Raw genomic sequence first — 24,698 nt, 5'->3', positions numbered from 1 at the left:
TCAACTGAGGCTTCCCCCACCCTCATAATTAGGCTGAGGTTATGGCTTTGCCATGAAGGAGATGGTAGAGGTGTACCGCTGTTCCTATCACACGTAACAGGAGGTCCAAGCTATCATGGACCACGTGGGTTTTACTATGGATGCTAACATTGAGTTAGGGGTAAGGAGAGGCTTCTTTATAATATATGACTTGATCAGTGCCCCTGGAGTAAACAATCTAAACTGAAGCTGGCAAGGACCAGAATTTGGATTCCTTTGAGCCCCTGGCCCAGCTAGCATCTACCAGCCCCCTCTGCGCAAAGCAATTCTCACGTTTATTTCCCTTGTTCTGTTCTTTGAAGCAAGTCCCATGTCACAGTCAAAAGGGGTCACAGTAGGGTGTTTTGTGCATGTGTGTATGCACATATTCATGTAGGAGAGTGCATATGTGTGCCTGTGTGCACGTGGAGACCAGAAGACAACATTGGCTATTGTACTTTCAGAGCTGTTGTTTGTTTGTTTTTGTTTTTGTTTTCTTAGACAGAACTTGTATTGAGACCCAGGGTTCACCAAATCTGAATCAATTAGGCTATCTGGCCAGATAACTCCAGACTGGCCTTGAACTTGTGATCCTTCTGCCTCTGCCTCCTTCAGCAAATCCTATAAGTGTGCACCAGTACAACTGGACAGAGAAGCACAGAGATAGTCTTATTTTCCCCTCCCCCAGTGATGGGATTACAAGTACCTGACACCACCCCCACATTGACTCTGGGGATCAATCTCAGATCCTCCTGGTTGTGCTGCCCTGCAAGCCCTTTGCTGGCTGAAGCATCTCCTCAGTCAGTTTCTTAGTCCGTGCTTGGTAAATTGGCAGGGCCTGTAATGGGATTGACTAACCCTGTGCTAAAGCTACGGCTGCCATCATGAGATGAACTCCAGTGGGGACGCACCCAATATCAAAGGCAGTTTATCCATTTAGTAGACTTCTGAACTACCATTCTGTAATTTAACTGTATCTTCCAGAACTTTCTGCATCAAAAGCACCCTTGACAGCTGGAAGCATCCACTCTCTACTAAGAGCATTCTCTTCTTTCCTTTCAGTGGCTTTGGACCAGCTCTTGTTTTGAACCGAGTCCTGAAAAAGAGTGTGTGGTTTGTGGGATAGTCAGTTTTGGGGGGACAGAAGGACATGCGCAAGAGCTGGTAATCGCGTGTTTGCTTTTTTGTTCCAGCTTTGGGACTTTCTACTAGAAAATACAAAAAAAAAAAAACCCAAAACCCAACAAACAAACAAACAAACAAAAACAAAAACAAAAAAACCCCAAAACTTTCAACTAGTTCCATTAGTCTCTACACTATGGGCTGGACAGACCCAGTATGCCTCCTGGAACTTGGGAACAGCTTCCTGCCCAGCGAATACTAAACACAAGTCCCCACTAGGGCACCCTGCTGAACGTGTTTAACTTGAAATGGATGGAATCAGGACAGACACTTCTGATGCTGAGATAGTATGACATGCAGACTTTCGCATTAGACCCCCCCCCTCGCCTCTGAATGGCTTCAGGAAGGGTGTATGGAAAGCAGTGTAGGGCACATTATAATATTCATAAATTCCTTTTAGTTCCTTTAAGAGAGAGCTCCATCAGCATCAGCATATGAGTAGATGTTAGGTTGACATCGAGGAAACGAAAGATTTCCCTTTTCCGGTCAGTTTGTAAAAACCAACAGGGCAAAGCAATGTACTCTTATGGAGGTCTATGAACATTCTTGGAAGAAACAAGTGTAATCTGAGAAATAGGAAATTTTAATTCCTAGATCATGAATGAACAAATGAGAATGTCTTACTAATTCTTGGCGGTCCCTTCAGGACACTCTTAATGACTTGGTCTTCAATGTACCATCCTACCCGTCCTAATTGTGGTGTGGGTGGGTTGATCCCACCACGGAGTTCAACTGCTGGCTCACTTGTTCTGTCCAGCAGGCATTTGTGGGCTTCCACTTGGAGGCACTGTGTAGTTATTCATCTTGAAGAGCATGAAAAATATTGTTCTACTTGTCAGCACCACCTTCATGACTCATTAAAACCTTCTAAGTATTCTTTTCCAGGACCAAAGTAGACAGATGCAAGCCAAAGATGATATTATTCCTTGGCCACACCTTCCAGCACATCCTCTGCTCTCTAACACAAACTGCCCAGCCCCAAAGAGACTCGGGAGAGCAAACTTTATGTGGGACACTGTGGGTCAGTCAAATGAAAAAGGACGTGACAACTTGATGTGGGTATGTGACGTTTCAGTTGGTTTACGCTAGCCTGGGGTACAGATAGATCCATGCGAGGCATGTGTCATACTCCTGTTGCTTGCTTTATTCGCAAAAATGTGGACGAAAACAAGATGTGATGGACAGACCATCGTGGAATTACATGGTTTCCGTTAAACATGGTGTTCGGTCATCATTGACAGACTGTAGCAGTTTCCTGGAGACTTGGATTTCTTAATCACAAAGGCAAACATATGAACAGTCAGTCTTTTTTTTTTTTGACTGAAACAGCTTTATTCATCAACCAATAAAAGCAACACATATACAGAAGGACATCCCACATCAATACATAATGATCAAAGTCCTAAATGGACAGACCAAAGAAAGAAAGTTAAAAATTTCAAGGGAAAAATAACAAGTCACATATAAAGGCAATCCCAATAAGATAACACCTGATTTCCTCTTCTTTTCTTTAAGATACACAGTCAATTTAGTAACAGCTTGTCAAGGAAAAACACGCTGCCATATTGAATTTATATATCAGCTCTAAAATCCTAATTATTTCAGTAATGGCAAAAGGTGGGGAGAAAAGGCTTTTACATGCAACTTTCTCTAACTAAGTGATGGAGGAGGGTTATCTGTCTATTGTGTTATTTTCATTGGTCAATAAAGAGACTGCCTTGGCCCCTTGATAGGACAGAAAATTAGGTAGGCGGAGTAAACAGAACAGAATGCTGGGAAGAGGGCAATGGGGCAGACGCCATGGAGCCAGCCACCAGGTCAGACATGCTGAATCTTTTTGGGTAAGCCACCACCTCGTGGTGCTATCACGAGATTATTAGAAATGGGTTAATATCAAGATATGAGAGTTAGTCAGTAACTAACTCTCTAGAGATAATGGGCCAGGCAGTGTTTAAATGAATATAACTTGTGTGTTATTATTTCTGGGGCTAAGCTAGCTGTGCGGGAGCCAGGCAGGATGAAAAGCAGGCCTGCCCGCAGCCTCATATTACACATGGCGCCCAGACGTGGATAACTGAATCCACAGAAAGCCTGAGAAAGCTTGGGAAAGAATAGAGTAAAGCATGTTTTCTTGGTATGGTAGCAGCAATTTCTCAGGTCTACTCTGCTTGCTAGAGGCAAGCAAGCGCTCTCGTCTAAGAGAGGCTTCCTGACTCAGCTTTAGCTGCAAAACCCTGCAGCTCATTAAGAGGTCCTGCCACGAAACACTTAAACGTTGATGAAAAGCTGAACGCACGCTTTTCGGTTTTCAGCCATAGCAGGAAAAAAGCTGTGCTGCTTTAAAATGCCGGCTTTCTGGGCCGTCCTGCCAGGGCAAACTCTGACTCTTTCAGGCCGGCAGTCTGACTGAGAGTGGTCTGTGAGCAGAATGCTGCAGCTTGCTTGCTGACAAGGACCTTGAAACACCATAGAGTTGTGGCAGTGAACACAGCTCTGACTGGTACCTCTACCATGAGTCTTGAAAGCTAAAAAATGAACTGGGTCTAGCCATCAAAGCCACGGTTTTAGACTCATGTGGTCAGAAAAAGAGATATACAGTAGAAAAAGAGATATACATTAAAAAAAGAGTCAAAGAGGAAGGAAAACCTCTAAATGGTTTACTATGAGTTAAAAATATATGTAGGCTAAAGGTTAAAGTTCTTAGGGTAAAAAAGGAAGAAAGAGAGTAGTTGGGTGTGGTGGTATATACCTTTAATCCCAGCACAAGGGAGGCAGAGGTAGACTGACCTCTGTGACCTCAAGGTGTGGTAGTACACACCTTTAATCCAGTGCCTGGGAGGCAGAGACAGACAGATCTCTGTGAGTTCAAGGTGTGGTAGCATACACCTTTGAGCCCAACACTTGGGAGGCAGAGACAAGTGGATCTCTGTGAGTTCAAGGACAGCCTGGTCTACAGAGTTATTCCAGGACAAAGATATATACAGAGAACCTATCTCAAAAAGCCAAAAGTTAAAAGAAAAATTAAAGAAATAGAGGTTAAAATAAAGCTGCATAAAGATGGAAAATACACAGAGAATCTTGATACTGTATGCTATTATGCTCTCTTTGAATTGTCTGAATGCTGAGGAAGGAGCAACAGCTGCTAAAAGATATTTGTTTATAAATGCTGCTGAACTAATCCAAGATAGATATGTTCAAAATACCTTGACTTCTGAATTTGGATCTAAGGATATGATACTTTGGAAAGGAGGTTCTTCTTTTGTTTTCACAGAGGATGAGACCCTGTGGATTGCTTCTATCCCAATATGGTATGATAGACCACGCCCTCCTGAAAGGTTGTGAACACCCTCAAAAAATTACTTCATTCAACTATCAACTGAGACGAAGCTAGCAAACAGGTTTACTGTGAAAGACCTGATTAACAGCGCCCCTATTCAGCAGGAAGAAGTTTGGAGAGAAATAACTATGTCCATATTCCCAGATATTGTTTATAAATGTTCTTTTACATTTAAAGGGGGATATAGTATAGATATGAATAATTTGCTTTGTTATGGATTTTAAGGTCAATTTTATTATATGTGTATATATTTCTGATTTTGATTGTGTAGTTCATTTAAAAATGCAATGTATAATTAAAAATATAGGTTGTTAATGGATAATCATCGATAATACTCAAGCTTGTAGTAATGTTAGTTTGATTTTCTAGAAACTCATGGATATATTTCAGATAGACATTCATATCTTTCAAAGACTACAGAACATGGCATTTAATGTTTTCATAACTTAGGACTTTTCATGACAATGAGACATGTCTGCTCCTGGCAGCACCAATCTACTTCAAGAGGAAGATGGGCATTGAAGAGGCTCCTTATGGAGTTTGATAGCCATTTTGGGCAAGAAACTGCTCTTGCCTGGACTGTTGTATAAACTGGACACAGAACCCGCAGAGAGAGGACTGCTGAACTTGCCTAAAGGTGAGATGATCTTTCGGGGTTCCTGATTTATGAAAGAGTCTGCGAGACATTCTGCAGAACACAGCAGATAGTGACTGAACTGCCTTTGAAATTTCCTGCTTCATGAAAATGTCTCTGGATATTATGGGCCTGAAAGCCAAAGGTGGATGCCCAATGGTGCAAAAGAACTTTGGGTGACTGTACAGGCAATGGGATGTCTCTGTCATTTCTAGAGTTTGGAAGCTGCTTATTTCTTGTTTACTTAGGTAATATTATATCCTTCTGGAGTCTTTGATGGAGTTGAAGAATGGATAGTCATAGTTATAGTTTTCCATTATTGTGATAAAGATATAGTTATAAATATTGTGACTGTAATTCTTGCTTGATAACTGTTTTGTTATATGTAACTTTACTATGTTAAAATGAAAGCCTTTCTTTTTTGTTTAAACAGAAAAAGGGGAAATGATGGAGGAGGGTTATCTGTCTATTGTGTTATTTTCATTGGTCAATAAAGAGACTGCCTTGGCCCCTTGATAGGACAGAAAATTAGGTAGGCGGAGTAAACAGAACAGAATGCTGGGAAGAGGGCAATGGGGCAGACGCCATGGAGCCAGCCACCAGGTCAGACATGCTGAATCTTTTCGGGTAAGCCACCACCTCATGGTGCTACCACGAGATTATTAGAAATGGGTTAATATCAAGATATGAGAGTTAGTCAGTAACTAACTCTCTAGAGATAATGGGCCAGGCAGTGTTTAAATGAATATAACTTGTGTGTTATTATTTCTGGGGCTAAGCTAGCTGTGCAGGAGCCAGGCAGGATGAAAAGCAGGCCTGCCCACAGCCTCATATTACAACTAAGTCCCATGGTTTCCACTTGGGGACAGGAGAAAAAGCCATTCTTCCTAACACCCAGTCGGTCATTCTTGCTAAAGGCTTATACATTATATTCATTGTACGTCTTGCCCCATATGCTGAGTGAGCCAGTGACTGAAGATGCCACAGGCTTACCCAACCCTTCCCAAGACCATCCTACCTACTAGACTTTTCTTGCACTCATCACGATCACTCTTCCCATTGTCTTGTCATTCTTGGATGTCCCTCACTGCCAACACTACAACTAGGCTTTTCACAGGGCAAGTTCTAGTCAACTACCAATTTACTGAAATAGGAAAAAGATTAGCCCATTTTCAATCTACATTGTGATAATCAGATTAGCTTACAAGACTCAGATAAGATATTACCAGGATAAGTATATGTATGAAAATTTTCAAACAGAAGAATCAAGATAGACTCTAGACTCTATCTAGATAGAGAATATTGGTTAGTGGTGTGTTTCTAAGAGCCAGAATGCTTCCCCCACTAGTTCGGTCATCTTCAACAAGCTTCATAACTGCCTATGTTTCAATCTCTTCCTGCAGGAATTATAAAGATACCAGCACTCCAAGTGTGCAGTTGCAGTTGGGAGGATTCAATGAGAACATTTTTATGTTTGGGAACAAGAACGCTTGGCACACAGCAAATGCGTAATAAATTTACATGTGGGGAAGGAAGTAACTGAGCAAGCATACATTAGAACGAGGGTGCTGAGGGTGCTGGGGATTTGGCAATGTGGAGGAGATGACGAAACAGTCCTATGAAAAAATTATATGTAAAATAAACCTGATCCAAAAATCATTTTGCTAGTAATTTGTTTCTACTATAAATGTAGCACCCTCAAACACTTTTCCTAACCATCCCATCCACACTTTCCTGGTGCTAAGCATATTCATGTATGAAAACACAGCAAGGGGCACTGGGCTGGTGGCTCACTTGGTAAGAGCACTTGCTGCTCTTCCAGAGGACTAGAGTGTAGACCCCAGCACACCGAGCAGCTCACCCCTGACTGTGACTATAGATCCTGGGGATCTGCTGCCCTCTTCTGGCTACTGTGGGCACCTGCACTCACATGCACACCCCTCCATGTAGGCGCAAATTACAAAATAATAAAATAAATCTTTCTTGATCACATGGTATATGTCCCCATTAATATGCATAATATATAGTTTTAGATGCCAGTTAAATAATTAATTTAAAAACATTCTTTATCATGCTGTCCACAATTGGCAAGGGTTGTCTGCTCCGATTTCTGCAGGGACTATCCCTTTATTTTGTCCCTCATGGCCAGAAGAGGCTAGGATGCTGTCATTGGGTCCTTGTAGGCTCTTAGATGACACATAGTTCGGCCATCGAATCCATGAAAGAAGGAATGGCTGAATGCAGTTACCTGTACCTAAGCAAGAACAGAAGCAAGGTCAAAAGTTGGCGCTTAGAAGACGGAGGAAGAGCAATCTTAAGTCTAGACAGCATATTAGCAGCAAGGGCTTGATGTGTCAGCCTCTGTTTATAGGAGGTTTCTGCTGACAGCATGGAACCTGAGCCTTCCTTTCTTCTCAGCTAGCAAGTTCTGTTCACCTCTTCCAAGAGCTCCTTGAAGATTCGCAATCAGAGCTGCAACTGGAGTCTGCAAGGCAGCGAGGAGGAAAGGAAGGACATAGGACTTTAACCTAGCGGGCAGGTGGAGCTTCGGCTGTAAGAGGTCTGGTAGCTGCACACAGCTGTGCTTCCCCCTCCCGGGGACATTTTCCTAGCAGCAGACAAGAGAAGAGATGGATGGCTCACCAGACATTGCCTGTATGTACGATGTTTTCCTAAGCAAAGTAGTTCTGAGAGCTTTTTCTTCTTTCCTACTTAATCATTTTCGTAAAAAAAAAAAATTGTAAAATGATTTTGGATATGGTATCTGGCAGTGGTTGATGGGAGTATAAATCCATTTCACCTTTCTGGAAAGTAATTTGGCAACATGTAACAAAAAACCATCAAAATGGGCATATCCTTGACTCAGAAATTCCACTGCTAGGAATTTATGGAAACAGTGGCATAAATATTTATATAACAGAGCATTCCTCATGAAATAATTATAATCACTCCCCAAATGGGACTCATTTAAATACTCTGAAATAGGAGATGGCTTAAATATCATACAGCGGGAATGCCAAGTAGCCACTCAACAGCTTCCTAGAAGTATTTAATTGCGTTGACTATAAGGCTGTGCTTGGGGTTCACTGAGGAGGGGAAGGCCCTAAAGTACGGTATACGCTGGGCTCCTGAAGCTGAGCTCAGCCAGTGTGGAACCGGGAAGAAGCCCTTTGTCTGTCTGAAATCAATGCTACTTTAGCCAGCGAGTGCAAAACTCAGCCCTGGGATTCGGCAGACACGAAGCTCACCTGAGCGAGGGACCGGATTTCTCACAGTTTGTGTGCTGGCCTCTGGTTACATGAGCCACGGGCTTGTTGGGAAATGCTTATTCTGAATAGCCTTGTTCTGCATTGGAAGGAGACTGTTTGATTAGCGCAGTTTATGTAACGGAAACCTGAGACCGGAGGAAGGATTTGGCGGACCCTTGATTGCATCGGAGGGGGCTGGAAGGAAACTTCTCAGAGCAGGAGGCTCTTATTTTGGAGCCAGCGCATGAGAACAAATTGTCCTCTGCACTCCACCCAACCGCATCAACGCACAGGCCGATCTAGTCCATAGAAACGGGTTCCACTCCATTTGGGGAGAAGACAAGGCTGTTTCTCTCCAAGGATGGAGCGAGGTTAAGGCGCATGCGCACGAGAGCTAATCAAATGACACATTTAATAGTCATTTCACGGTCCCAACAGCATTCCAATCTCCCCATTTTTCAAAGCTGAAAAACAGTTTTACAAAAGCTTTCTGGAGAAGGATTTTTTTTTTTTTTGCAAGAGTGGATGTGTTCATTGTCTCTTTAAAAAACTCTCTCTTTCTTCTTCCTCCCGCCCCCCTTTTCTTTTCCTGATCTTAATGGGCCTAAAAGTGGGACTCTGCCAAGATTTTAACATTAAAAGAAAAAAAGGTAGAAGAGCATCCTCTCCAAAGCCTGCCCGGAGTGCCTTTTCCAGAACTTTCTCCCACACCCGCTCAGCCGAGGCTAGAGAGGCTGTGTGGGTGTCCACCAAAGCCTCAGGCTTCAAGTGTGCACGTTTCCTGTTTTGTCTTTTGCTTCATCTGGACCCTGGGGGGGCGGGGACTCAATTCTCATCTCCGAGACTCTGTTATTTCAGTTTTTTGTCTCAATGTCACTTAATCAAGAAAATGCTAACTCCCCAGCAGGGAGAATACAGTCATAAGTTTTTTCTTAGTTTTCTGTTAAAATCTCCTAGAAGCTGCCGAACAATGAGCCTGTCTCCCTCAGCTCTGTTTTTCCATCTGCAAAGGGAAAAACTGTAAAATGCGTGGAGCAGAAAGGCTTCTGGGAACGGCTTAGGTCATGTCTCATTCCCGCCAAAGGTACAGAGAAAGTATCATATAATTTAAATTCCATTCATCTGAGTCAGTGTAACCAATCAAACATGGTTTCATCTGTGTGTACTGTAGCAGTGACCAAGGACGTGCGTAATCACACATGCGCACATTACAGATGTGCAAATTTTGACATCCTGCCACACATATGATGGTGTTAGACTAATTCCTTCTCATGCCTTCTTTCTCTAGGATCTGCTGGAAGCAAAAAGCCTCCCTGCTAATATGGAACTCAGCCATCCAGAATTTGACTGTCCAGACTGCATAGAAAGACCACAATCTTGTTAAAAATAGGTAAGAATCAGTTCATGTCAATATAAGGATTCATCCTAGGAAGGGGAGTTGATCTTCTATTCCACCATATCCTGGAGGGTAGGAGCCACCATCGACTCCATTGTGCAAAAGCTTTTCCTTTCCTAGAGGAAGGAATACAGCATTGGTTGCAATCATTAACAGGCATAACCCGAGTTCAGGGGCCAGAAGATGCACATTTAAATTGCTGCATTTGCCAAGGAGGCATTTGTTTCCTGTAGTTGTGACAGTGAGATCACATGGAAGGGATTCCCTTCAGTTCTGGACATCTGTGTGGCCTATCACAGCGCTGGTCTTCCCATGCTTCAGTTTCTTCAACCATAAAAGGGGGACAGTGATGTCTATTTCATGGGATCATTGGAAGGATTAAGGGGTTCAATGCATAGGTGCTTACAATGGTACTTGGTAACCAACAACAAATACAAGTACAATTGTTCACTTAGATTCATCTTTGTTTTCTTTTTTTTTTCTTGTTCTAAATAAATCTGATGAAATGTAAAGTTCCAGGGGGGAAAAATAAAACAGGTATTTACGGTTACACAAAATGTGCCTGCAAGTTCCTCGGTTCTAAGGACTCTGAGGTCTCCTCATAGTTCTAACTGCTGGGCGGGACCACTTTGGGCAGTGGCTCAGAACCTGGTTGGCTGGGTTGCAGTCCTGACTCAATGACCTGCTAGCATGTTCTGTGACATCTCTGAGCCACTAAGAAGATGCCTTGACCTGTGGACTTAGCCCTGTGTAGGAACAGGTTCTCTGAGACAAAGTGGTCAGTACTTGGAAAGAAACCACACGGTTATTTGGAAGTTGGGACCATCTAGGCACTCAGTCTGTTTCCAGTCACTTCCCACGTCACAGAAGAGCCAGGAGTGTGCGGCCTGGTGTGGCGATCCTGAAAAATATCTCCTTTAATGTGAATCAGGGAAAATAGAAACGACAATAGCAAGAAAATAAATTTAAAACAGTGAAATGACATGGTTCTATATATTTAAGAATACCAGTTACTAAGATCTGAGGGCAAGCATGGCCCTCTAGATCCTGTCGCTAATTTTCTCAGCCTTTAGGATGCGGTTTAGAGACACACTCTCATTGTGTAGCCCAAGCTGGCCTTGAACTCACAGGTAGGTGTTTCTCTACCTCTAGGTCGACCGACCCTTTTTCAGGGGTCAGGTAACGGAAATCTGGCAAACCAGATATTTATATTACAACTCCTAACAGTAGCAAAATTACAGTTGTGGGGCAGCAGCAAAAATAATTTTATGGTTGAGGGGGGTCACCACAATATGAGGAACTGCATTAAAGGGTTTCAGTGTCAGGAAGGTTGAGAACCACTAGGGATAGCGGGGTATGGTTGGGAGAAGCCTGCGTTTGCGCCTAGGATCTGGATTTAACCTCATCTCTGTCAGAGATAGCTGGTGGAACTCAGAACTTCCTCAGCGGACACAAGGAGCAAACAGCAAGAGCTAGACCATCTTAAGAGGACTTGGCCACAGGATCTGCTTTTGGCAAGCAATGCTTATTTATACACCGTGTTTTCATTTAGAAGGAAAAAAACCTATGACAATACACCAACATATTAATATTTGTTATGTTAGGAGGTACAGTTATCGATTAAAGAAACCTTCATTTTCTTCTCTGTTTTTCTGTACTTTCTGTAAGTTGTTTGTAAGAAGTATGTGTTTTTAAATAATTAATCGAACAATTAGATAATAGTCTATATACTGGGTACTCAGCTAGGCACTGAGGAGCCAACGTCCATTACCTCCTGGTGTTTACAGTCTAAGACACTGACTAAGTAATCGTACCAAGAATTAATTTGCTTCCAGTGACACCAAGCTCTACCGAGAAGTCTAGAAGACAAGGCACCAGGGGACATTTTACCCAAGCCTCCTCGGTGGCCTCTATGAAGTACTGGTTTAGAACCAAAGTCTAAAGGGAAGAAGAAGAGGAAAGAGGAAAGAGTATTCCAGGTGGGCACAATAGCACACTTAAGGACCCTAAGGCAAGGTGACTTCAAGAGATTCAAAGCGTCCCAGAGTGCTACAGCTTGGAGGAAAAGGAGGCTGTTCAAGTAAAGATAGGCTGGGGCAAGCATGGCCCTCTAGATCCTGTCGATAATTTTCTCAGCCTTTAGGATACAGTTTAGAGACACGCTCTCATTGTGTAGCCCAAGCTGGCCTTTTAACTCACAGTCCTCTTGCATCAGCCTCCCAAGTACTGACATGACAGGCATGCGTGAACATGCCAGCCTTTGCATCTTGCTTTAAAGCGAATGGAAAACAAGGGTTTGAGTAAGATGTGGTAACACAAAACTGTGTTCATTTTAGAAAACTAAAAGAGAGAAAAAATTTCAAAGAGTTGTCATCTATCATTTTGGAGTTCTTGACTTTGGATTCATAAGATCAATTCAACCGACTCCTCCTACATATAAAATTATGTATACACACACACACACACACACACACACACACACACAGAGAGAGAGAGAGAGAGAGAGAGAGAGAGAGAGAGAGAGAGAGAGATGACTCCATGGTTAAGTAAGCATACTGCTTTTCCAGAGAACCTGGATTTGGTTCTTAGCAAGCATACTGGGCAGATCATAACCACACCTGTAAATCCAACTCCAGGGGATCAGGCATCCTCTTAGGGTCTCTGTGGACACCCAGACATATGAGGCATTCACCTCTACAAATCTACACATACACATAAATAAAAATAATAAAAGTTAATTTAAAAAAAAAACAGCTCCCCCTACACACAGCCTGAGGAGCTGAAGCTTGCACAGCCTGTGGTCTGCCTCTGCGTCATGGATTAGGACGATGGAGAATCCTAGAAGACAGAAACGTGGTACAAGGCAGCAAGAAACTCTTTCCCCATAAACATAGGGAGTTGAGACATGTACCTGCTCTGAGAGCATCCTGTCATGCAACTTCATGCGCCAAGGGAACACAACACAATTTGACTCCCAGACCTGCTGTGGTCAAAACACAGCTGGGCAGACAGATCCCTGTACCTAGAACCTGACGAGTGGGGAAGGAGTTCTTCAGTCCAGGAGTGCAAAGCTAGGTCAGTGTCCCTTTAACCATGACCGACTGAGGCAGTGACCTCCGGAGCCCTTCCCGACCTGACGACGTGGGAGGAACTCAGGCCTGCCCACATCAAGCCCTTACATTTCTACTTGAAGCCTACTATCCTGTATCTACTTGGGACGTGATTGGAACAGAAGCAGCCGGTCATGCGGCTGTGGGATAACAGAAAAATCACTTCCAGCAACTGCACCTCCTCTGGTGCCCGAAAGTCATCTGCGCATGTCCTGACGTCCATGGTGTGTGAAGAGCAGTTAACTGCGAGCCTCCGTGCCCGCTCCTGGAGGAACTCGGAAGCTTAGTGGGCTCTGGAACCGCAGAGCCAGACATCTGGTGGTCAACCTTTGCCTGTAATGAGCAGTTATTAAATATTCCCATCAGGAGCTGGGACTTGTACCAGCCCCCAGCTGCTCGTCCAGCCGGCTCCCTATTCCGCCTCCCACTTTTTATTCCCCCCGAATCCAACAAGAAGGAACCTGTGAGTGTTCTATAAAACTTAGCACTGACATCAGGGTGGCTCGTGCAAGCTTATGGTTATCCTAATAAAACCCAGGAATGTGTAACAGGCCATAGGCAGGAGACCACCAACTACTTTATTGTTAGAACACGAAAGAAGTGCTCTAGGAAGCCTACTGTAGTACCTGAGGCGCAGCGTGTGGCCGCTTCTTAACCCTTGAAGACTCTATTATTATTCACCCAATGTCGGATGACATCTGTATGTTTCTTGTTTCTTTCCTTGTGATGCCTCGACTAAGTTACACACTCAGACAAGAAATACCGATGACGGAGTGCTTATGAATCACAGATTGGAGCTTGCAAACCAATTTGGATTTTTTTCTTTAACATAAATTCAAACCAGATCTGTGGGGCCAGTCTTTTTTCAGATAATAGAAGCAGGAGCAAAAGGGGCCTGAGCAGACGGGCAGTCAGCCAGCCCTAGGATAGGTGGGCTCCAGGATATCTCTGTCTGTCTGTCTGTATCATTTCTAATCTCTCTCTCTCTCTCTCTCTCTCTCTCTCTCTCTCTCTCTCTCTATCTCTGTTCATATATCCATCTGTCTGTCTGTATCTATTCCATTCTATTCTATCTATCTATCTCTATTCATATATCCATCTGTCTGTCTGTCTGTATCTATTCCATTCTATTCTATCTATCAATCTATCTATCTATCTATCTATCTATCTATCTATCTATCTATCTATCTATCTCTGTTCATATATCCATCTGTCTGTCTGTCTGTATCTATTCTATCCTATCTATCTATCTATCTATCTATCTATCTTCTTTCTTGATCCTCATGTGCAGGAGCTCTCTATCCTCCTCATATCATATAGATGCAGGAAAGGTCCCAGGCCAGCAGGAATGTAGGAAGTTCTTCACGGAGCATAAAAAAGGGGGGGCCTACTTAGTGAGGTGTAGGCTCGTCGGAAGACATGGAGAAAAGGAAAGAGTCCGGGACTACCACCACAAGGGGTAAACTGAAGGCGCTCACACAGGAGTTAGGCAGGGAGTTCATCCACTGGAGGTGGCAAATCAACTGCCTGGCAAAGAATAGGCCCTGGAAGGAGAGGCTGCGTCTGAGGGACAATGGGAAAGTTACTAACCTAGGTATGATGCCATATTATTCGGTTAGCTTGCTCAGATCCATTAGCATCCACACCTAATAGATACAAAAGGAAAAAATAAAGAGCCCTTGTATGAAAAGGCATCATAAGAAGAGTTAGGAGAGGAGGTAGGGGAGGCTTTCTCTGAATCATTCCTGGAAGCTGGTGATCTCTAGTCTCAGAGGTACTCAGTGGTGCGAGAAAGACGGCCTCCAGGTGAGATCTGACACACACGAAGCACGAGGCCTTCTTCCTAACGTTAAGAATCCTGAGCTCACTGGTGCATTGATATGTTTGCATGTCGTGAGGACAGTCACCACATGCCACACCTTTGCATTAAGAAGAGAATGTCCTCATTAGCCTCTGGGAGCAGCTGCAGTTAGTAACTGTGCATCCTCAGTAGCCATCTCAATAGTTCCTGTGCTTCTGATCTCTCCCTCCGAGCCGTGAGCTGCTGTGTAATCATTAGAATCTTCTAGCCAAAAGTTTCTGCTGAAACCCTGCCATGACTCCCAGCTTGGCCCCAAACTCTGTAAGCTGAGTCAGGTTGCTTCTACAGCCTCCCCCTGGTTAGCTTTCCCCTTAGGTGCCATCCACAATGGATAGTTTTGCCCCTCTCCTCCATGGCACAAGGTCCCTTTTTCTGCCCCCACTGGCTCCGATGCCATCCTGCAGGCATGCACTCACGGCTGTTTGGAGAAGTAGTCCATGAGTAAGACTGCGGGCTGTGACTCCCACCTCCTCCAGCATAGCCTACTCCATCCCACAGTGCCCCGTCCCTCTTCTCCATCGGGAACGCTGTAAAGACAGAACTGTGGTCTAGGTCCTCTGCCACCCATACAGAATCTGGGGAGAGCTGGCATTTGAAAACAACCGAAGAAATAAACTGAATTGTAACCCAAAGGAAAATGATTCTTCCTCTTACCTCTATAGAGACACAACCTCCACAGATGTTTAAATGTTGCCGCTTGGTCCCTCTGTGTATTCGGCGTAGACTCCAGCTCCTTGAAAATTTGTTTAAATGAAAAAGCCGCAGAACTTTGAAAGCTGATTGATTAAAGGATGTTTTGTGGAATGACTAGAAAACCTTGATGGGCAAAATCAGCCCCAGTATCTGATTTCTGGAGGCTTCAAGAGACCCTCCAGGAGGGGAGATAATGTTTGTCACCTGTGGGTGACAGCCCAGATCCTTTGGGAATGTTACCATTGAAAGACAGACTCCATGTTCCCTGGGCTGTATTTTTCTATAATTCGAAGATGGCTCCCAAATACAGCGTAATCATCTGCCTCGGGGGAAGTGTCTGCACAGCCACGGGCTCCCGGTCTACCCTGCATAGTTCCAGGGTGGATTTCTTACCAACAGGCAGGCTAATGGTGCAAGTCACCCACACCTCGGGTTTCTGGAGCTGTACCTCTGAGGTTGCTGTGTACCTTGCATCAGAGCCTCTCCCTGGGACTCTTTGCACTCCTGTCATGATGGCTGGACCACAGCCACAGTGTAGTCTCACCCAGCAGCGGGCGCGCTTCCTCCTGCGCCGACTGGAAAACTTGTACTTTTGCATTCAACACGCTACCTCAACCATCAAACTGATCTCCAGTTGGTTTATCTTTTAGAAAAATACATGCTCCCCAGATTTTAAAAACACTGGGAAAGATGGTGTTAGGGATGGGAAAACCAGGGTAGCAGAAAAAACGCTGAGATATTGATTGTTGCTGTTCTGACTGCGGAAGACAGACGGAGAGCTGGCGCCAGTTAGCCAGCAGCCTTCAGCCTTCATTCTTGACCCACCAACGCATGACCACCAGCGTGTAGGCTGAGGGATCGGAGCCAGGAGTGCACATCTTGCCCCAAGGAAAGGGATGTGCTTCAGGAGTTCTCATCCCTTTACCAAGTATTCTATGCTGAGGATCAAAAGCCCCATCAGGGCATGGAGGAACTCTGTTGATTAATTAGCCTGTGATTAGCCCAGAGTTTGATCCCTGCATCAGAAGGCAGGGGAGGGGAGGAGCAAACTATGAAAGTAGTACTACCACTCCTACTACACAGAACCTTTTGGCTAGATTGTGACGTTTAGACTCATCTAATTCAATGATTCAACCTATATGGGCGATGAGTAGTTGGGAACCCCAGCGTGACCCGGAGCATATGTCAGCACAGGTGGTGTGCGCTAATTCTGGATAAACCACAAGGGAAAGCACCCATCCCCACTTGCGTCCCCAGCTGAAGAGGCTTCGGCCGAGACTGCAGTCTCCTCGCATGCTGACTTCTCCTGCGACTGTCGCAGTTCAGCTACAGAGCTCTCCAGAAGGGGATGCAAGGATCTAAGGGTCTGTCCAACCCCAGCTTCCAACCTTGGGGTGGTATCTGGCCTGTCGTTCTGAAGACACAGCCTTGATCCAACAACTACAAAACTTACAGCCAAAAATATCAACACCAGACCTCAATGGCACAGGCTATATCCCAGCTACCTAGGCACCAAGCCTCAGTGACATAGTATGTAATCTCAGCCATCTAGGGACCAAGTCTCAGTGGTGTAGGCTATATCCCAGCTACTTGGGAGGCTAAGGCAGGAAAATTCCAAGTTCAAAGGCTACTTGGACAACTATTGAAACCCTGTCTCATGATAGGAGGGAGGGTAGAAGGGAAGGAGAGAGCGAGAAAGAGAGAGAGAGAGAGAGAGAGAGAGAGAGAGAGAGAGAGAGAGACTCTAGGTGTGTAACTCAGTGGTAAAATGTACAAATTCCTAAATTCAATCCCCAGTAATGGGATGGTGGTGGAGGTATATGATAAGATATAGCAATTATTATACTAAACATGACAGTTAAGCCCACACTAGAATCTGCATGAAGTCTTTGAAAATTTTTTTATTTATTCTTTGCCATTTGTAACAATTATACAATGTACCTAGATGTTATCCACACCAACTCCCTGTCACACTCTTCCCAGACAATCCCACATATCCCCTCCAAACTTTATCGATCTATCGATCGATCTATCTATCTATCAATCTATCTATCGTTCTATCGCTCTACCTATCATCTATCTATCCATCTATCGATCTATTGCTCTACCTATCATCTATCTATCTATCTATCTATCATCTATCAATTATCTATCTATCTATCTATCTATCGATCGATCTATTGCTCTACCTATCATCTATCTATCTATCTATCTGTCTGTCTGTCTATCATCTATCAATTATCTATCTATCTATCTATCTATCTATCTATCTATCTATTGTTCTACCTATCATCTATCTATCTATCTATCTATCTATCTATCTGTCTGTCTGTCTGTCTATCATCTATCAATTATCTATCTATCTATCTATCTATCTATCTATTGCTCTACCTATCATCTATCTATCTATCTATCTATCTATCATCTATCAATTATCTATCTATCTATCTATCGATCTATTGCTCTACCTATCATCTATCTATCTATCTATCTGTCTGTCTGTCTATCATCTATCAATTATCTATCTATCTATCTATCTATCTATCTATCTATCTATTGCTCTACCTATCATCTATCTATCTATCTATCATCTATCAATTATCTATCTATCTATCTATCTATCTATCGATCTATTGCTCTACCTATCATCTATCTATCTATCTGTCTGTCTGTCTATCATCTATCAATTATCTATCTATCTATCTATCTATCTATCTATCTATCTATCTATCCTTTAACCTCCCGAGTTCAGCTGGTGCTGACTGCTAGGATAACTGCTCTTGTTGGTGTGTTACACTACAGGTGGCTATGACCACGGTGAGTTTGTAACGGGCATGTCATGTGCAGAAGTCTGCATTCCGTAGTGCTCCCCCCATCCTGCAACTCTGATGCCTTCTCCTCTGAGTCTTGGTGAAGGCGACTTGTTACAGACGTCCCACTGACAGCTGAGCACTCTCTGGCCACCTTTCCCTCAGCACGTTGACCAGTTATGAGCAGTTGCGTTAACTGTTGCCTGAAGATGTTTAGTGCAAATTTATTCATAAGCTCCCCAATTTGGAACCAACCAAGGTATCTTTCAGGAGATATGTAAACAAACTAAGCAATGAAATATTCAGCAACAAAGCGCCACATGCTATCAAGTCATGACATATGTGGAGGAATCTTAGACGGAAGAAACTAGTCTGAGAAAGCCACATGTGGTATAATTTGAACTCTATGGCATTCTGGAAAAACAAAACTATTAAGACAGTAAACAGTGCTTGCCAGAGGTGAGAGATGAAGGAAGGATTGGCAGAGCATCCAGGATTTTAGGGCAGTGAGACTGTTCTGAAGAATACTGTGATACTGTGATGGTGGCTTTGGGTCACTATACATTTGTCCAGACTGTGAACGAAATGAACCCTAAAGTGAACTATGGACTTTGGCAGATAATTGTGTGGGTTTGTGTTTGTGGGCTGTAACAAATGGATCAGGAGGAGGCAGGGAGTATACAGAAACTCTCTGTGCTGTAGTTCTAAAACAGTTCTGAAAAATAAAGTTTCTTTTTTTTTCTTTTACTTTTCTTTCTTTTTTTCCTTTTTTCTTCTTTTTTTTTTTTTTTTTTTTTTGGTCTAGCATGTTAGAGAGCAAAGTAAGGTAAATCTTTAAATTTTTCTGTAACTGGAGGTTTCTTACCCCACCTGGTCCCACAGCCACTTTTAAAATAACCACTCAGTGGCTTAATATTAATTACATACTGTTTGGCCTATTAGCTCAGGCTTATTATTAACAATCCTTACAACTTAAATTAACCCATTTCTATTAGGTTAGATTTTACCACAAGGCTTGTGGCTTGTTACCTCTCGTCTTGTTTCTCTTTTGACTCTTTGGCTGCTTGTATGCCCTAGGATCTGTCTCCTTTCTTCTTGTATTCAGTTTGGTTTTCTCACCTAGCTATATTCTACCTTATCAAAGGCTAAAGTAGTTTCTTTATTAACCAATGGTAATAAAACATATTCAGATCATACAGAGGGGTATCCCACATCATTTTTCCATGCTAGGAATTAAACCCAGGGAGCCTGGGGCACATTATGCTCCACTGAACTACAGCTTCAGTTCTAAGGTCTTCTAAATATTTGACTTAAATGCCAGTGACTAGCCCTGATGGGTCTAGAGAAGCTATATATATATATTTGCTTCATTTAAAAACCATTTTATTTATTTTTTAGTTATCCATGCGTGTGTGTGTGTGTGTGTGTGTGTGTGTGTGTGTGTGTGAAGGTTTGTGCAGGTATGAGTGTAGATGCCCACAGAATCCAGAAGATGGTGTCCCAGAGCCGGAGTTATAGGCTGTTGTGAATCGCCTCCCCCACCCCGCTCCCATCATGCGGGTGCTGGGGACCAAACTCTTCCGCAACTCTTCCACAACAGCAGTACATGCTCTTAACCACTGAGCCATGTTCCCAGCCCTGGAGTGTTTTATTTTTAATGCCACTGGGGATGCAGCCTGCTTCAGTGTGCAGTGGGTCACCTCCGTCTGTGTTAGAACCCACACCAGCTCCTTCAGTGTCCTAGCAGAACCTCGTCAGTGCAGCCTGCGTTCTATCTAGAAGACCATGCCGAGTGGGGAGGTCTTTGAGAAGACTAGGTTTCTTCACTGGAGCCCTATCACATATATGCAGAAATCCTACCAACATGTATACAGGAACCCTATCACATATATGCAGGAACCCTATCACATGTCTACAGGAACCCTATCACATGTATGCAGGAACCCTACCAACATGTATACAGGAACCCTATCACATGTATGCAGGAACCCTATCACGTGTATAGAGGAACCCTATCACATGTATGCAGGAACCCTACCAACATGCATACAGGAACCCTATCACATGTATGCAAGAACCCTATCACATGTATGCATAAGTCTCACCTGGTCCCCACAGCCCACTGGACTTGCCGAGTTCCTGAAGGAGGAAGCTGCTGCCCCTAAGCCTACCTCCCACCTAAGGTTAGACAACCTGAGACACCCAAGGTTGGACCACGTTGAGTGAGCTGTGTCACAGAGACTGCCCTCAACAATGTGATAAGATGTGGGTTGAGAGAATGGTGGGTGGGTGACCGCACGCACTACTTGACTTTCTGTCTCTGTTTTCTCAGCTGATGATGGCACTCAGAGAAGAGACAAAAAAAAGGGCAGGTTTAACAGAGTGGAGCCAAGCTTGTCTTTTTACGCAAGGAACTGATCAATTTATCCAGATGGAAGCCTATGGTTCACAACTCATGGTTAAAGTATTACTTCTCCCAAACATTGCAACGTTATTCCACAAACCACAGATTCTTTTCTGTTTCATTTCTCAAGACTACCAATGCTTTCGCCCATGTTATTTCTCTCTGTAGCCTCTGCCTAAAGTCGCGGGTATAGGAACAAGAGAGAGAGAGAGAGAGAGAGAGAGAGAGAGAGAGAGAGAGAGAGAGAGAGAGCGCTTTTGAAGATTATGGTGGGCAACAGCGACCTCTGCTGGGTGAAAGGGACATACTCGCACCACCCTGGACTAACCCAGAAAGACTTTTCTTATGGAGAGCTTTAGGAGATAGACAAAAACCAAACCAAACCAAACCAAACCAAACCAAACACTTTTCTGTTTCTAAACTAGATGAAGATTAAAAATTAAACAGGTAGATTTACCTTTCCTCCGTGTTGTAGAAACGAAACTAGTTACATGCTCACCACTTCTATAGCTTATTGGTACCATAGTGATTTTTTTTCAGAGAGCCTCAGGTATAAAGCACACGGGTTCTAGGAGAGCCTCACTGTTGATAAATTAAAGGGTTTCTTTCCCATCAGCTTGCCTGCTGGAACTCCAAGTGTCCATGCCCAGGCAGGAACCTGTGCTGCCCATGACTAAGAAGTCCTGGATGAGGGGCAGGCTCTCACGCTGTTTTCCCAGCTCCTCAGGAGTAAGGTGAGTTGGAGAGAGGTCAATGTGGGGATCAAATGCTTTCAAGGAGACACTGACACCCCCTTGGCCAGACTTTCTTCCTTGATTGCAGAGAAAATTGGATATTTTCAGAATAGTTGGTCCTTAACTTGTGGTGGGCAGTAAGGAGAACACTGTGAATACTTTTAAAAAAGAATGATTTGAAAACGATCTAACTTATCCTGAAAACAAGCCACTTTCCCCTGAAAAGTGAATTTCTGCCTTTCAAATTTTGATGTGCCATCACAGGAACACGCTGGAAGACCAGAGATGCATGTGCAAATTTGGGGGAGGGAAGTTGATAGGCAAGCCTTTAATTTGGAGATGAATAAAAAGAAGTTAACTATAAAGGTTTCTCTGTCTATATGAGCATTTACCAAAGGATGGAGTATTTACCAAGATTTACCAAAACCTCGTGGGAATTTCCAGCTTCCTATCCACAAGGAGTATCCTACCTGTAAACCCTTTGGGCTCCTTAGGTCCACCCACGCTAGTCATCTGAGGAGAGGGGACTCCAACTGAGAAAACGCCCCTATCAGATTAGCCTGTAGACAGGCCTGAGGGGGTGTTTTCTTGATTGGTGATTGATGTGGAAGAGCCCAGACCACTGTGGGAAGTGCCACCCTTGGGTGGGTGGTTCTGGATCATAAAAGAAAGCAATCTGAACAAGCCAGGAGGAGCAAGCCAGTAAGCCGCGTCCCTTCATGGCCTCTGTTTCAGGTCTGCCTCCAGCTTCCTGCCTTCAGGTTCCTGCCTTGACTTCTCTGATCCTGGCCTGAGAACTGCGAGGCAGATAAACCCTTTCCTTCCTGCATCGCTTTTAGCCATTGTGTCTAGCAAACTAAGGCAGCCCCCATCAGTGCAACACCGTTTCCTCCCTGCCACACTCCACCATCTCCGCATCATTGCCTGGATGGTCCTAGAAGAAATGCTTCTGTACTTCTCTTATGGTTTGCGTGTCGCCTAAGGATCTGGTGTGATGAAGTGCTTGGTTTCTTGGGTAGTGCTATTGGAAAGGAATGGAACCATTAATGTGGGACCTCATGGAGGATCCTTGCGTCATTGGGCGTGAACTCTTGGGTAGCCTCTTGGGTTTTTGGAGGAGGATTGTTATAAAAGAAGGAAGTTGGATGCCTCTACTTCAAGATGTCGTCACATACTTGCTCCCACCACTATTTACAGTGACTTAGCCAAAGGGCGGTCCATGGATTCTCTGGAACATCAGGATAAGTAGGCAGTCAGGTATTTTGCATGGTGACGCAATGTTGACTGTAAAAAATGTAGACACAGCTCCAAAGATAATGAAGACAACGTTCTCTGCTTGTGAGGAGTGCTCTTGGGGAGGGGAGAAGACTTCTGATCCTTCAAGCTTAAGTTTGCACTGCTCCATCTCCTTCCAATCTTATACTCTCTCATGGACCCATTGAGGGCTGCAGCATCCTGTATCCCTGCACTCACTAGGATTACAGCACAACAGAACGAAGAAGAAGAAGGAGAAGGAGAAGGAGAAGGAGAAGAAGAAGAAGAAGAAAAGGAAAAAGAAAGAGAGGATGTTTCATAACAGTCAGCTTCAAATACAGACGAAGGTAATGATACCCTTGGACACTCCCACCGCTTTCATCTGCAGAACTCCAAGTATTTGGCAAACATTAATTAATTCTCCCAACAGCCTGCTGAGGTGAGGGTATTATCTTATAATAATATGTAAATACTGGCTGCTCCCTGAAAGCTGCTCCTTAAAAGGGACAAAGTCTCCTGGATCAGTTTCAAAACCAGTCTTTTCACCTGGTCTAGACCTCGAGGGTTTGGGTGTCACACTGGAGGGTGCCCAATTTTCTAATAACGTGATATCCCAGAGTGAACAAACACCCCCACTCAAAAATAATTCCTTTAACGCTGCTAGGGGTTCTTATCTATTTGGAGGACCTTTGGCCGTGTGAAAAGCACGCCTCGTGGATTATTCCATCTAAGTGGCTGTTAGTCTCTGTCCGTGAAAGAATGCCAAAGTACTCTAGCACCTGAAACTCGAGCGTGAGAACCTGGAATCCAGTTTCAAATGCCTGTGGATTTGAAGGGATTGAGATCGCTTCAAGGTTTTGCAATGTTTTCTTCATCATTTTGGAGTCTGGGTGTCTTGCGAAGCTCAGTCCCACAGCTTATGCAAATGCTTGCCAGTTGAATTTCCACCCAAGACACTGAGCTTCCCAGGGCTAAGCAGGACTGGCTTAAACAGGCTCCCGGGTGCAGCATCCCAAAAGGAGATGGTCTCTTTTCATTTTGAACCCTTTCCTTCCTTCTCCTCTGACCGCAACCTCCCTAAGCAAAGCCAAGGATGTTTACTTCCTTCCGGTTGCTGGGCTGAAGCTCTGAGTTGATTTCCCAGCACGTCTAGCTCAGTGAACCTCCCCAGACTCCTCCAAATCCAACCAAAACCCCAATTCCATTGAGACCCCGCCTCCTGAGTGTGACCCTCATCCATGTGACATTTGGCTGGCTTTTTGAATCCTCAATGTTAATTTTTGGGGGTTGGCCAAAAATGTATGTTTTCTGTATCTTTAAAGTCTCCCCACATCTAGACCTACCTTCCAGGTGGTAAGCTCTCCGTAAACATTAATTCAGGATTTACGTTGTTCTGTGGGAATGCAAGAATTTCCCCGGACTCTGGCAGAGACTGCTGTTTATAGTCTTAGCAGCACCAACCCGTTATGTGCATTGCTCTGGACTGACCCTAGCAAGGCAGTTGTTCTCCTCAGCTATGCCAGAAACCATTTGTACCACTTAATAGCGGAGCATTGATTTGCAAAGTTTATCTGTTTGCCACAGTCACTGGTCTCCCTGAGAAGCCTCAAGGGAGAGAACCTGGTTTGGGGCTCAGAACTTAAGCTGAGCCGATGGCCTCCAAACTCCGAAGTAGGATAAACCAGATTCCTCCTCTCTGTTTATATTGGCCCGCCATGTCCCTTTATGGAGAGAACGGTCCAAATAAAGTACTTCCTTTGTGTATTTTGACAGGAAACACACTTCTGCGCGTTCCTTTTGTTGTGTGCCTCGCTCTGTTCTCCGAGAGTTGTTTAAATATTTTCGGTAGAATGACATATTTATTAATCCACTCTTCTTTGCACGAGGCATTAAGTGATTGGCCCTTCTGTAAAGTCCTCTCGGAAAAGGTGGTTTCTCCAGTGAGAGCTAGTACTACTGCCACGATTCATGTAAAAGCCACCGAGACAATCTCTTAAAAATGGGCCTCATTTATCTA

Source organism: Myodes glareolus, chromosome 11, assembly GCF_982192425.1.
Source record: "Myodes glareolus chromosome 11, mMyoGla1.1, whole genome shotgun sequence".
Lineage (NCBI taxonomy): Eukaryota > Metazoa > Chordata > Mammalia > Rodentia > Cricetidae > Myodes > Myodes glareolus.
Note: the sequence above shows the minus strand (reverse complement) of the source record.